The sequence below is a fragment of the Coenobita brevimanus genome, chromosome 40 (assembly GCF_032717465.1).
Source record: "Coenobita brevimanus isolate Jiangsu-jjx chromosome 40, ASM3271746v2, whole genome shotgun sequence".
Lineage (NCBI taxonomy): Eukaryota > Metazoa > Arthropoda > Malacostraca > Decapoda > Coenobitidae > Coenobita > Coenobita brevimanus.
Window position 1 is genome coordinate 6,440,009 of NC_136993.1, and position 15,423 is coordinate 6,455,431.

Sequence of the window (15,423 nt, forward strand, 5' to 3'; positions counted from 1 at the left end):
GAGGCTAAACGGGCATCATTAATAAAAGCCTATGAACAAAAACGAGGAACTTTCAACTTAAAATAATTATCACAAACTGACAAAGAAGCCAACACCTTCAGGAGAATCATTACATCCAAATCAAAGCTGATATCCATTATGATAAAATCAGATATTTCGATCTTAGTTTCTTCCCTCAAATGCAATAACACAGAAAACAGCAAATTAGAGAGAAACAAGAACGAACACTCATCTAGTGCAACAATCGCGCCTACCAGTTGGTCTAAGCCCTAAGGGCTGAACATCTTTGTCTTGTGACCAAGACCTTTGACACACAACTCTCAGCAGTGGATTACGTCATACTTTCTGTAAGTTAGGTCTAAATCAGATGAACGCGGCTTAAGCTGTCCTTATCCTGTTACCATGATTTTGTCGTTTCCCATTGACACGGATCTTTGACTCTTCTCATAATCTAACCCTTTTTCATCCCGTACTCTAAAACTTTCTAAATCAGACAAGGACTTTTAAGTTTAATTTTGTCATATGACTCTAACCGTTGACCTATTGTTCTCATAAATATAAGGTTATCTCCTTGGCTGAACATCATCCAGTCCACGAAGTTATGAAATCAGATCTAAAGCATTATTAGTTGTATTGTTCATACTAAAAAAAATCAGGAAGAATTTTGACTTTGCACTGTCACCCTGACTTTTGAGTGGGCGTGCTCAAAATCAAATGCCCTTGTTCTTACCATATCCTCAAACCCTTAAAAAGCATTATCAAAATCGGAAATATGCTGTACTGAACTTGTTAGGTCCAGTTTAACCTAGCCCGGTGACCTTTATGTCTGACTCATTGTTCTGTAAAAAAGAGGGATAGGTAATTCCGTTCTCTGACTCTCAACCCTTGCACCAACTTTGGTTTAGATAAAAACTCAGTTGTTTTGGGGACACACACACACACACACACACACACACACACACACACACACACACACACACACACACACACACACACACACACACACACACACAAAGACATATACTCGCGAGCAAGGGTGTAAAAATCAAAACGTGCAAGAGAGCTGGAATAACTTTGTGTCCGCTCTTGATCGCAAAACAAACATTTGCAGATTCTGGAAAATAACAACAAACATTCACACATGAAAATACTCATCACCTCCAACCCCTGAAGCCTTCCTGAACAACAACATACCCTTCCTTCAGCACAAAGAAGCAAACAACTGAACAAGGTGCACCAAAAAGGCACAACACCACCTCAAAACAGTTCCAACACAAAAAAACACTTTTGTTCACGTACCTTTAAGTCCAACAAATGATCAGAAGCACACACACACACACACACACACACACACACACACACACACACACACACACAACTTGTGACTAGACAAGATTTCAAATATCTACTCGAAAATTTCAGCTACATACCCAAAAACGACTTTGCCAAATTTTTAAGCTTTACCTGGATCAACAGCCATACCCAGTACTTGGAAGAGAACAGTCCTCATCCCTATACTCAGGCCAAGAAAATCACTTAATGGTCCTTCACTGCATGGCTTACATGTAGAACACTGTCACTCTTATCTACGTGATCTACAATCTTGGGAAAACTAATCGTTGAGAGCCTCGCCCTCCTCATTCGTCTGACTCCTTTCTTTCACTTCTGAAACTGAATCTGCCTGGACAACCCACCATTCTGTGGCCATTTTGTTACTAAGTGTGACATTTGCGTCTGTATTATTCTTATCTGCTGTAATGAAGTCGATTTCATTCTTTGTTTCTCCTACTGAACTTCTCCTGGTTCATTTTCTCGCTGTTGGTTTTTGAAAGGATGTGCTCATTATTGTCATGTTATATATTTCAGGAAAATTTGCCACCATCTCACCGTTGTCATTCGTTTCTCCCACTCCGAAATTTCCCATACATGCTTCTCCAGTTTTCGATTTGTCAACTTTTCCATTGACGTCTCCCATGAGAATACTATATATGGTCTTTTCTTCTCAAAGAATGATTCTGTTTAACCATCTGAGCTATGAGAAATCGATGCATATACTTGTTTTACTTTGAGACTTTATCTTTTGCCTAACAGAATTACAATTTATGCTACTCTGTCAGATGCACTGCTGAATTTAACGATGTTCGCTGCATGATTTATGTAAATTGGAATCCTACACCACCAACTATTTAACGTTGCCTTCCTCTGTAGAAAAGCAGGTGGTTGCTGTCTTGGAGATTATTTTTCTTCATTTCTGTGAATTTCACTCAGACCTACAATATCCCAGCTATTGTTTTCTAGCTCAGTCATAAATGTATCAGGTTTGTAATCTGTGAGTCTTCTTACATTGTTTGTGTAAGTCTTCATGGATTTTAGTTTGTTTAATATCCCGGTCTCTGATTAACCAAGACAGTACCTACTCAATTTCAGTGGCACACTGCCCGTAGCACAGGAGGCAGTTCAGTTGGGCCTTTAGTAGACAATGATCCAACAGGAACGCCCGTAAAATCATTAAAAGTACTGTAGAGTTCATGTGTGACTGAGAGAACGGTGGCAAATAATCTCATGTCCCTGACACATGGTTTCTCGTGGAATGAAATTTTTTGTGCCACCTTAATCAGTATATTCAGTAGAGCCCTACCTATCTATACGGGGTCCCATTGTGTTCACCGTCTAAGACGGTACCTCCTTTGTCATAATCAGAGTCGTCCATGGCACTCAGTGGGTTAAAAATAAATGTACTGGTTTGCTATTCGTCAAGGGAAAAATAGTTAATGATTGCATTACGCGTACTTTTACTGCCTCAATCTGTTCTCATTTATTTTGCCAATATTTTCATTCACTTCATATAAGGATATTTTTATTCTTTTATTAAATGGATTTAGTACCACGCATTTCCCTTTGGAACCACAGTAGCAAAACTATATATAAATACTTTTGACACATTGACAAAGCATATCCTGGGAAACGTAATTATAAATAGTTACAAAACACAGTGAGAAGAAATGTTTGCCTGACACTCATTCAAACAGACAGGCTCATGCACTCCATGGAAACCATAGCCCCGATTGCAGAACAGTACCCAGTGTTGTCCCACAGAGTTCAAGCTTTTATGCTTCCCTTATTAAACACTTTCTCCTCGATCTATTAATTCCATCTCCAGGTACATGCTGATGGCGTCCTGACAGATAAACAGTAACTTCATGGAAATACGAAACTATGCAAGCAGCAGGCTACCTCCAAGTCATCTTAAATTACCTAGAACACAGGCTTTGACTAATGAAAACGACTGGAGAAACGAACTGGGAGCAACAGAGGGAGAGACCGATGAACCATGGAAGAGTGCGGACGTTCGGATCCTGTTCCTGCTTCAACCTCTCCTGCTGCTGCTTACGACCCGTTGAGGGGGACAGACAGCAGGCCTCAGCCTTCTATGACCCAGATGAAGATCAGAGGTGCCGTGGTGTGGTTGAACGTTCGGGCGGGATACGGTTTTATCAAACTCCATCACACTGGCGTTGATATTTTCGTGCACCGTCAGGCGATTGCTAAACCAAATCCACAGCATCTCCAGCAATCTGTTAGCAATGGCGAGGTGGTGGAGTTATCCCTCTTCGGAACACTCAAAGGTCCTGAGGCAAGGGACATCACCGGACCGGGAGAGACTGCCGTGTAGGGCTCTGCCTATGCACTGCGGCGTCCCACAGTTCGGCAGCGCCAGCCCAGGGATCAGGGGTGTTCAGGGGAAGTAAACACCATTGTCGAGATGGGCATCGCGACGGTGAAGGCTTCTTGTGGGGGTGATAAGGGGGCCTTGCATGTTCCACCTAAGACCTTCAAGGAGAATGGGCTGCCTAACCTTATCATCCTTGAGTGCCTCGACCAGTTGCTCCTTGTCAACCCTGAGGAGAAGGCTTAGGATGGAGGCCCCCCTCAACTGAAGGACTGCCTCTCAGGTTTCCGACCCAGCCCCGGACCCGACCACCGATACAGCCACGGCAGAAGTACATCAGCCGCTAGCAATTTCTGAGGAGGAGTGGGACTCAACTGACATCACCTCCATGACTGAGGAAACGTCGGCTGGCTCTTTGGCTGAGGAGGAAGTCTGTGAGTCCTCTCCTCCTCAGACAGAGGAGGGCACCCCATCTCACCCTCCCATTATCAACCTCAAGGATCAGTTAGACGTAGCCTCTATAGACACCTCCTAGCTCTCAGAGCTCACACCCGGTTGTACCAGCTCGGAGCAACGACATATTCCACCCTTTACAATCCGCTCCGGGCTGTCGATCGGTGTTAGGACATAAGTCGTGTGCCGATTGTCAGGGGAGGAGGAGGTGCATCTAGTCGACCTGAGAGCTTTTTATCACATGCTCCCACCTCGTCTGGCCCCCTAGATCGTCGGTGTTGTGCGGTGGGGGAGTGACTTCACTTTAGTCCATCAGTTCTGGTCGGCCTAATACCCCACATTGAAGGTGATGGCCATTAAGCCCCAACAAAAAAAAAAAAAAAGAAATGACTACTTCATCAAAGAAATCTACCGAAGTAAAAGTTTACACCGGTTTTACCTGTTTTACAGTTTACAATATTTCCTGCAGCATAAAGCGATACAATAATTTTGATGTACTGTATGTTGCTCACTGTGTCGCCTCTGGTGCCACACATAACTTTTTGTTGTGGTGCCAGAGTCATTGTGCTATTTTGCAGAGCCAATAAACCTTTGGTGGTGGTGTTCATGGTGTAGTAGTAGTAATGGTGGTAGTAGGAGCAGCAGCAGCAGCAGTAGTAGTAGTAGTAGTAGTAGCAGTAGTAGTAGTAGTAGTAACAGAAGAAGAAATCCCAAGGCTCATCGACAGGACATGAACACAGTTGACTGGGAGGTGGACTTACCCTTCTCCCGTCATTCAGCATTCCCCTTTTGAGGACTTGGAAAGGGATTGGCCATATTGATGCCTCCAGCAGACAAAACATAAGGATGTTTAAAGATCTAGTCCCTCTTTCTACTCGCTGCCCCGCACCCCTCCAATGCATCACAGCTTATGACTGCTGCATCTCAATAACTAAGCTGCCTTTAGGTTTTATAATTTGCAAACTCATTAGCCTCTTTCCCTGTAACATAGCAGATCTTTAGCTTCATATCTCCCCACAGTGCAAAAAGGAGGGATAATTGAATATCTATAAATCAAACTACTATGAACTGATGAATTATATTTACGAGATTTCCCCCCCAAATGTTAATACCCATATACACTGTGCAACGCCAGTTGCAAGAGGAAATGGCATTATACTTGTACATCTCTTTCCCTCTGGCCCCTCCCCTCCACACAACTTTGACAGTACGGATAACCAGCCTTATGATCATCAGTATAATTATTCTGTCCTAAAGGAATACCTTTGATATTTCGCACATTCATGCTAATAACATAATAATCTAATTTATATCTTACAAAATCAACTCTAGGTCGTCTGAATGGCTTATAGCGAATCTGAGATGGTGGGAGTGTGGTGAAGGATACAAGAAATGGACACACATGCTTTTGCCTAATATTTACGGAAATGCTGAAGGGATTGAATAATATTTACTACAAAGAGTTGCCAGAAGCAACAGGATTTAAATCCAATATGCATCCAATAAAAAACAAAAAAATCATTCATATTCCCCCAAAATTTCTGGACAAATAGGATAACTTCTTAATTAATAGTTACTCAGCTACACATACTACGGGTTATCTCTCCAACCACCTATTTTCCTCCACGGACCTAGTTTCAACGTATTGGCACATTTTCCTCAGCGAACCTGTGTTTCTCTTATATGCATTTCCTCCCATGAATGCAACTCACTTATACTATTTTGGATTACTAACTGTACAAAGTTTCCTTTTGGGTAACCAAGTATATCTGTTTAGTTGATCGGTCCCACAATTCCCCTATCAGAACCTAGTGAATTTTACTCGATATCCATGCACTTGACCAACCTTAACCTAACACTAATTAATTAAATTACCGTGTTCGGTGAATTTAACGTCCATAATCTGGAATGGTTATTGCATTCTGCCAAGGCAGACAACACTGATTCCAAGTGCAAGTTGTTTGCAGAATTGTTTCATCTCACGCAGCTAACCAGTCCCATAATAATGATTTTATACAAGCTGGTATGGAACTGTTCATATCCAATCAATAGTTCACTAAAAGATTGGACCCCCCAAAATGTTTTGAAGGCAACTTTGCGAGAGCAACGACCCAAAAGGCCTTAGGATATAACTTTTCCTTAAAAGAAAAAAATCTCCATCTGTTACTCAATACAAAATTGCTGAAAACCATGCAGAAGCAATAATAAATCTCGTTATATCAAGCTTTTTTCACAAAGAAGCTTCCAAACTGTTAAACAATCGTAATGACAGTAGAATATTCTGGTCAACTCTCATTTCATTGAATAACTTTAGCAAGTCATCACCCATTCCTCGACTAAAATCTTCAGATGGTAGCACTATAAATGACCCAGGTGGTGATGCGAACATCCTTGCCCAGTACAGTACATTTGCCAAAAATTCTTCCTTAGAAGAAGTCAGACAGACCATCCCTGTACTAGAACTTGACTCTTCCCATATTGTCCCTGTGATGCTGGTACAAACTGGGTTTATCTGGGTTCTTCTAAACAGGAAGGAATGCACAAAACACATGATACAGCCTAAGGGTGCAAGGTGGACACACAAACTCTGAATGGCAGGACTACAGGTTTATTACGAATCTTTCAGTTTGACTACACTGTTATTACAATAAGGTCTGTGACATACAGAAACATCTACTTTTTTTTTTTTACGTCTCCGACTCTGGGCAAAGGCTTCAGGGCCTATCCCTAAGTCTCAGTAAAATTCTCCTTGGGGCCCAGTAGTCCTCCTACACCTCCACATTCACCACTTCGGCGCTTACACCCACCGTCCATATTGATTACATGCTGGGCTGTCTCATACAGGACTGGTGTACTGGTATTAGCAGGGGTACTTTTACGACATGTCGGTGGATCTTCTGGTATATCAGTAAAGTCTGCTTTAGTGAAATTCAAATCCACAAACTGTTCCCTGCCCCAACCGGGATTCGAACCTGGGTCCATCAGGACTGGAGGCCACCTCTCTATCAAATCAGCCACCGCTGCCCCCATATTTTAATGATCCATTATCTGTGTGTTTGTTGGTTTGCCCATTTGTTACCGTAACACAGTAAAAACGGTGCATTGTAGAGTAATTTTTGTCAGAGCAAGGTACTGCTAAAATGCCACACCTTGAAGAACAAAACAATTTTCGGTCCAATCGGGCCACCAGTTCCAGAGTTATGACTAATTTCTGGCCTTTTGGCATCGAGTGGCTTCGGAGGCCTTTAGTCAGATCGCTTTCCTTGTGTGCATTGAATTTACTGTAACACAGCCTTTTTGACATCAAGCGGTGGCCTATAACCCTTTTACATTGGTCGGCACACCAGTGTGCCAAGGAACTGTCTGTAGCTATTGGGTGACACATACACGTTTTCTAGACTATTAATATTTGTGCGCTAGTACTGGGGGCCCAATAGTGGTTCAGTATGAGGAGGTGGCAAGACTGAGGAGTTGCCTTCACGGGAGGACTATTTTATTGCCTATTATTTTTGTCATGTAGGAGATGCAATATGAGATGCTTTGCTGCCACAACAGCTTACCTGGAAATGATGGAAGGGATAATTCAGATTCTATTATCAGATGAAAGTGAGGGTGAAAATAAAGGTGCTACTCTAAAAGAAAAAAAAAAAAAAACAGCTTTGACTTCATCATTATACCAAATGGCATACGTCTGGCAGTGGAGGAGCTCCAAATCCACAGGTTTTGACAGCTCACCACACAGGTAATTATTGACATTTTTACATCGTGTTAGACATAATTTTAATAAGGAAATTATGATCTATTATTTGGTGTGAATATTCTATCAAAACAAGTATCTTTTATATCTCAAAACCCCCGTGTGTGGGACATCCAGCAAAAAAAAAAAAAAAAAAAAGTGAAATGGTTAAGCGAGAACAGATAAGATGAATGAAATGGTGAATCGGGGATATCTATCTTTCTAGGGGGATCTGAATGCACCTCTATTCCAAGTGTCTAAAGGGATTGCCATCAAGTCTGTACACTGGAATAAGGTGGGAGACTGGGGAGGTGAGTTTATATCTATATGATCGGGTGTTGTTCACTGCATTTTAACTCATCACGTCCCGACCGATTTCGCACCTCCGATACCCCCCAATCCCGAGCTATTTTGGATTTTTTTTTTTTGGCTAATACCTCCGCTTTTGTTGAGAAACAAAGGAAAATCACCAAGAAAGGGCTTACCAGGGTCCATAAGTGGTCGGAACAGGTGAGGCACCCCGCGCCAGGTATCGTATTCTGTCACTGACGTGTGAGGCTCTCACGTTTTCTATGCTAGGTAATTTTGGGAGAAACAACAAAGAACACATCTACATTTATTGATTTTAAACTAATAAACAATCACAACAACAATATAATGGTTTTCAATTATATATATAAGAAAAATAAGCATTGTTCCATCATGCGAGCATAGCGAATTTTGTCATATTGGTCACACGGTATTTGCTAAGTTTCTTGTTTCACTAAACATATAATTTTTTCTACTTGCATAATCCTGTTTCAATGCCATTTTACCCTTTTTTACTGTATGTAAATGTTTTCAGCTGTTCTAATTCATTACGATGACATTTACCATAACTATTGCGCACATCTGCTTACTCAGCGCACTCGCTATGACTCTCCTGTCAACATACATTATCATTTTTTCACTTTCATAGTATTGTTTTTTTTACACTGAACTTTTTCTCAACCAGTGTAAATGTTTTCACTTATTTACATTCCTTACAAGGGTATTTAGCGAAATGCTAGCGCATATTCACGTAGCAAGCACACTCGCTACCATTCATGTTTCAACTTCTACTTTATTTCTTCACTCCCAATATACTTCTCCACTTACAATACACCCGTTTCCACCTTATACTACTATTTACATAATTATGGGCCTTATTTATTCGACTGAGCGTCAGAATATCGCATCAAAATACCCTCGCTAGGAATGTTTCAACTTAGGTAATATTAATACTCTTACGTAATAGCTTTCCACTTACATGACACCCGTTTCCACTTAATACAACTATTTACATATTTACGGGCCTTATTTATTCCACTGAGCGTCAGAATATCACATCAATATACACTTGCTAGAAATGTTTGACTTGGAATATATTAATTCTATTCACTTACATATTAATTTTCCACATATATTACACCCGTTTCCACTTTTGTACTACTATTTACATATCTACGGGCCTTATAATTACACTGAGCATCGGTATGTCACATTTCTTCCTGAGTATGAGCATCATATCGCATTCACACCAGATCAGAACGGCATCAAGGTGTGATACTCACTAAAACAAGGGTGAATGCAGAGACCCACGTCACACTCAGTGCACTCACAGTGGGTGTCTTTTCTCTGAGTGGTGGGTCTCACACGGGAATTACTACACACATGACACCTGCGTTGGGGCCTGGGTCTATTTGGCTGGGGAGGTATAGGAGTGGGGAAAAGGTGGGCGGATATTCTCAGGGAAGTTTGGGTAGCAGGGGCAGTGCGTGTGCGTTGCTGGGGCCTCTCGACCGCATACCTTGCAAAAATCTCACGTGTAAGCTCCCTCACAAACCCTTCAAAGGTTTCCTGCACTCTTGTTGTCATGGCGTGCAGGTGGTGTCAAATGAGGACAGTTATATCTAGCAGGTGAAAGAAGAGCTTCTTGTACCACTTCATCGTGATCCTGGCACACTCGACAGTGGATATCATGGAGTCTGACTGGTCCAACAGGTGCATGTTGATGTTATAATCAAGGACACACTCAGGTTTCCAGATGTGGCGCCTCCTCTCGCTGCGGTAATCCACAGACTCTGTACAGTGCATCAAGGGGCGGTGAACCGTGGACAATAGGCTGACTTCTCTGTTGTGGTTCCACACTGTAGCTAGGATATTGTTAGCCTGGAAGAAGACCACCTCCTTTTTTTCTAGTTTCTGCCCCAACCACGTGACGCCGGTTCACCTTGACGGTACCACAGATTCCTGTGTAGATAATGAGCAAGAAGAGGGCTAGTGTACCAGTTATCCAGGTAAAGGACATGACCACGATGAAGGTAGTCTTCAATCATTGTCTTTACCACTGCTCCAGACAGTCCAATACTCCGATCCTCTATATGTCTGTCTGCGCACCAGTGTACAAGACTATGTCTTCCACATAACCAGTCCTACAGTCACACATAACAAAGATCTTGAACCCAAAATGGTGCCTTTTGCTGGGTATGTACTGCCGAAAGGAAATATTGCCTCTCCACAACACGAGACTCTTGTCTATGACAAGGTCTTTATAGGGATAAAATGAGAAATGGAATGTTTGCCGTAGGTGAACAAAAACCAACCTAATTCGCCTCATCTTATCTGTGTCATTTGCATTGGCAGGATCATCAGCATCGTAAAAGTGGAGGCAACTTAGAATTTGCTGAAACCGATTATGGCTAATAATTTTGCCAAATATTAGCATCTGCATGATAGGGTCCCTTGTCCAGTATGCTGGAATCCTGTTTTTACATACAATACCCATCAAAAGTACCAGGGCAAAAAACAAAAACATTTCTGCAAGGGAGACAGGGTAATCATAAATGATGGAATGCCTGCCCCTTCTGCCCAGTCTTTCGCTCTCACGGCACTGGCTGCTAGCGAAATGGTTGGTTTGTTCCACGATTTGCTCCACAAAACCCTCACTGAAAAACAGGTGGAAAAAATCCAGCCTGGTGGAACTACGGTGAATTCCTGGAGCCATGCAGCCAGGACCCCCCTGCTCAGTGAAGGGGTGAATGATCAGATGAAAATCACTGCCATCCTCCCAATTCCAATTCACATAACCCTCGCCCCCATCGTTCACATCGTCGCCTTCATCGGGGTGGGGAGGAGATGCTGGTGGGGGAGGTTGGGGAGGAGCAGTGTGGAGGGCTTCCCCACTTGCACTCCTCTTCCCTTGGCCTTTACCCTTCCCTTTTCCCTTACCCTTATGGCCTTGGCGAACATCAGGGGGCTGTGGGGAGGAAGTCTGGGAATACTGGGGAGCATAAGACATGCTGGGGAGTGGTTCCTCCTCACCTTCCCCCTCCATCACCACACCACGTGATTCATCACGCACCCTCATTGCCCCACGTGATATGCCCCGCCACCTCACACCACCACGGGAGAGCGATGACTCACTCCCGCCACTCTCACTTTCAATTATCGCCCCAGAACTTTCGATTTCACTCCCCACTCCCTCCACGGCACTTCTGCCCTCCCCAGACAAAACACTAGGCCCATACCTGCTAGGACGACGTGCTGTGTGCTCGGGGCCGCGATGAGTGATAATATCGCGGCCGTACCACATGGCAGCACGTCCCACGGTTCCGTCCTCGTCCTCGAAATCGGGCTCCACATCACATAGGGGCTGCCTGGAGGTGGTTGCATGCTGTTTTGGTGCAGGCTGGCCCTCTCTAGCAGCACAATAGGTCACGTAGCGCCGCTTCCTGGGGGACGGGACCTCCTCATCACTGCTGCTTGTTTCCTCTTCCTCTGGTTGGACATAATCTTTGTCCACCACCTCGCCATGGAGTGGCAAATCACTGTCGCCTGTGAAGGCGTCCAAGGTGGCTTGGATTTCCTGCTCCAAGAGACCTTTGTGCACCATGTCTGACCTGGGTCACTGCTAACAGGTGAGTTACCGAGCCGAGAGTGAGTGCGGGTCTCGCGGGGTCACCGAGTGTCCCCGCCTGGCGGCAGGTATGGGAAGGTAGAGCGACCCTACGTGCCACAAATGAAGCACGAGATTTGAAAATTGTGAAAATTATGAACCTTGCAATTGCACGACGTACCAGTACTTCAACGGGACTGGCAGTTACTTAATGTTGCAACGTAGTTATAAGTTGATGGGATGCATCGGGTTAAGGCAAGAGGCCAAAAGGGAGAGACTACGACTCGAGTTTCAAAGGTGGGAAACGAGATATCTGGTTGTTCCTAAGGACCTAAAGGTGACAGATGTTAGTGTGTCTTGTTCCCAAAGTGAGCTATCAAGGAAGTTAGAAGGGACCCAAGATAATCAGGACAACAAGGTGGTCTGTTGTTGTTGCTGGGGTCTCTTTTCCTAGTGTAGGGAGAGGGGGACTGAGGAGGCACGTAAGAGGGAACACAAGGGGTGGGCTTGCTTTGGAAGTCTTGATATCTTGCCATAGTTGGTCTTGGTCAGGAATATGTCGTGGCTTCTCTGGTGTTGAACTGCATTGAGCCAGTTCAGTAACAGAGAACTGAACTGCATTGAGCCACTTCAGTGAGTAAGGAGTGACGACGTGACTGCTACAGAGCTGAACTGCGCTGAACCAGTTTGAGGAGGAATGTTGCAGCCTCTCTGGAGCTGAACTGCATCAAGCCAGTTCAGTTGGTGAGGAGGGACGTCATGGCCACTCTTGAACAGAACTGTATTGAGCCAGTTCAGTAGGGATGTCTCATAGGTCTCGGCTCAGGATACATTGTGGCTATTCAGGAGCAGAACGGCATTCAGTCAGTTCTGGTGAAATATCCCATCGAGCCAATATCTGGTCAGAGAAGCATTGAGTCTTCTCTGGAGTACCACCTCAAGCCAATACTCGACTGACAAGCACTGGCCGTTTGCAGTACTTGGGGCTCTGGATTCAACAGCAGGCGGGTTGCAGCTCAGGGCGAGAGGGTCACCCAGAGGCGGTGTGAGCGTTGTCTATATACCCTTCTTGCTCTAACACTTATATGGCAGCTCTCCTATTGGTGGAACGAAGCTGCCTCTCATCCCTGAGATGGTTTTCTGTGGTGGTAGCTGGAGCAGGGAGTGTGGTAGGTAGCTTCACCTTGGGCATTTTCAGTTCCACTTAAGACAGTGACTAGATACATAAAATCCATCGTAGACAATTTACCAAACAACCAAACTCCAGGTCCAAATGGAATTCCTCCAATTGTTTTTAAAAAGCATTCCCCAAAACTAGCTCTTGTTCTAGATAAATTATTCAGACTATGCATATGTACTTCTTTATTCCCTAAATCTTGGAAGGAAGCCAATATCCATCCAATTCCGAAGAAAGAAAGTTCATCTGACCCCTCTGATTGCAGACCAATTGCTATCACCTCCTCTCTTGGTAAAATATTTGAGATAGTAATTAATAAGCACATAGATAAACATCTTTAATCCAAGAACTTGATTAGTGACAGACAGTATGGTTTTCACCACAAAAGATCGATTGTTGATATTCCCCATCTCCTGACTCATACCATCCATGAATCAGTTGACCAACATGGAGAAACTCATGCAGTAGCCCTTCATATTTTCAAAGCTTTTGACAGAGTGTGGCACCATTCCTTGCTATCCAAACTCCCTAGCTATAGCTTATCATATTTTGTTCCTCTGATTTCCCCATATCTCAGTGACAGAAAGATAAGAGGTAAAACTGATGATGTATATTCCAATTTCCACTCGACTGATGCCGGTGTGCCACAAGGATTAGTTCTGGCTCCAACCCTATTCCCAATTCATATTAATGATCCTTTACCTGTCACCCATAATCCCATCCAGTCATATGCAGATGACTCAACTTTTCATAGTTCATTCACTCTTAACCCCTAATCGCCGGCTGGCATGTATAGCCATCACAATTCAGGGTGCGGAGTACGCCAGCTGACGTGATATATTGCAAGCACCTTCCCTCGACCCTTTGAACTCATGACCTTTTTCTATGACAACCACAGGGTAGGTAGATACCTAAGGAACCCCATTGACACACTGGTCAGTCTCTACACGGCACTGCAAGAGTGTAGAGCGATGTCTTTCTTATCCTCCTCATCTTATTCCATCCCTTCATGCCCGGGGCCGATTGCATCATCAACCCCAGCAAAAGTTCTGCCCTTACTGCCGGGGAAAGGACAGAGCGACTGAGCAGGTGTGTGGGATATTGTAAATAGTAAACAGGTATGCACAAGTGTGTGTGTGTGTGTGTTTTTTAAACATAAGTGACATGTAAGATTTAAGTTATATCTAGTAAGTATTGTGAAATAAGTTTTACAAGTGCATTGCAATAAGTGTTACTGTTTATGGTTGAAACAATAATTGGAAATACCTTGAGTAACCCTATCTAGTACAATGAAAGAAAACCAAAAGTGCATGAGAGAGTAAGAAAATGACCTGGTTGGCTGTAACAATTATTTTTCCCTCCTTACTCAGAAAATAATGTTGGATATGTGAGCATTACCGTATTTGTGATGTGAAGTACAAGAAATGTAAGTTGTGTATAACATTTGTAATATTTTCATGTTGTCCCTGATTAGTGCACATTAGTCACAATTTGTGTACAAGTAATTACCACATATTCAACCATACTGCACTGAAACAGCCAGAGCATTTACTTCTCAAAGTACAATTACCCGTAATCGTGATGTCAAGTGCAAATATAAGTGCTGTAGTTGAGGGAAATTATTATAAATGATGAAAGAAGTGAGTACAGAAAATAACGAGCTATTTTTTCCCATACATCTTCGGAACATAGCGGCATTATGATATGGGCGGAAAACCCTATGGTGAGCCACATAGAAGGAGTGATGACTCATCCTTACGACGGTGAGTAAAGAAAAAAATAAAAAATGATTGGAGTATTTGAGAGGGGTGAAGTCAGTGAATGTACAGCGAGGTTGGATGGTGAGGAATTGGAAAATGTGAGTACGTTTAAGTACTTGGGTAGTGTGATGAGTAAGGATGGAGGTTTGGAGGGTGAAGTGCTTGAAAGGGTACAGCAGGGAAGAAAGGTTGCTGGTTCTTTGAAAGCAGTGATAAGAAACAGGGAAGTGAGCATGGAAGTGAAAAAGTTACTACATGACAGTATTGTGATACCAACTCTAACGTACGGAAGTGAAGCTTGGACGTTGTTGGAAGGACACAAGTCAAGAGTGAGAGCCGTGGAAATGAGTTATTTAAGAGGAGCCTGTGGAGTCACATGGAGAGACGGGCTGACGAATGAGGATATAAAGGAGCGTTGTGGTGTTGATGTGGATGTGATAGGAAGCGTTATGAGGAACACACTGAGGTGGTTTGGCCATGTGGAGAGGATGGAGGGTGAAAGACTGACGAAGAGAGTGTATGTGAGTGAGGTGGAGGGGGAAAGAGGGAGGGGGAGGCCGAGGATGAGATGGAGGGATGGGGTGGAGAGGTATATGAGAGAGGGGGGTGTGAGTTGGGAGCAGGGGAGTGAAATGGCGGGGGACAGGGCGACTTGGAGGCGATTTGTTTGTGGCCACCCCAAACGGGATTGAGGCGTCTGGCAATAGATAG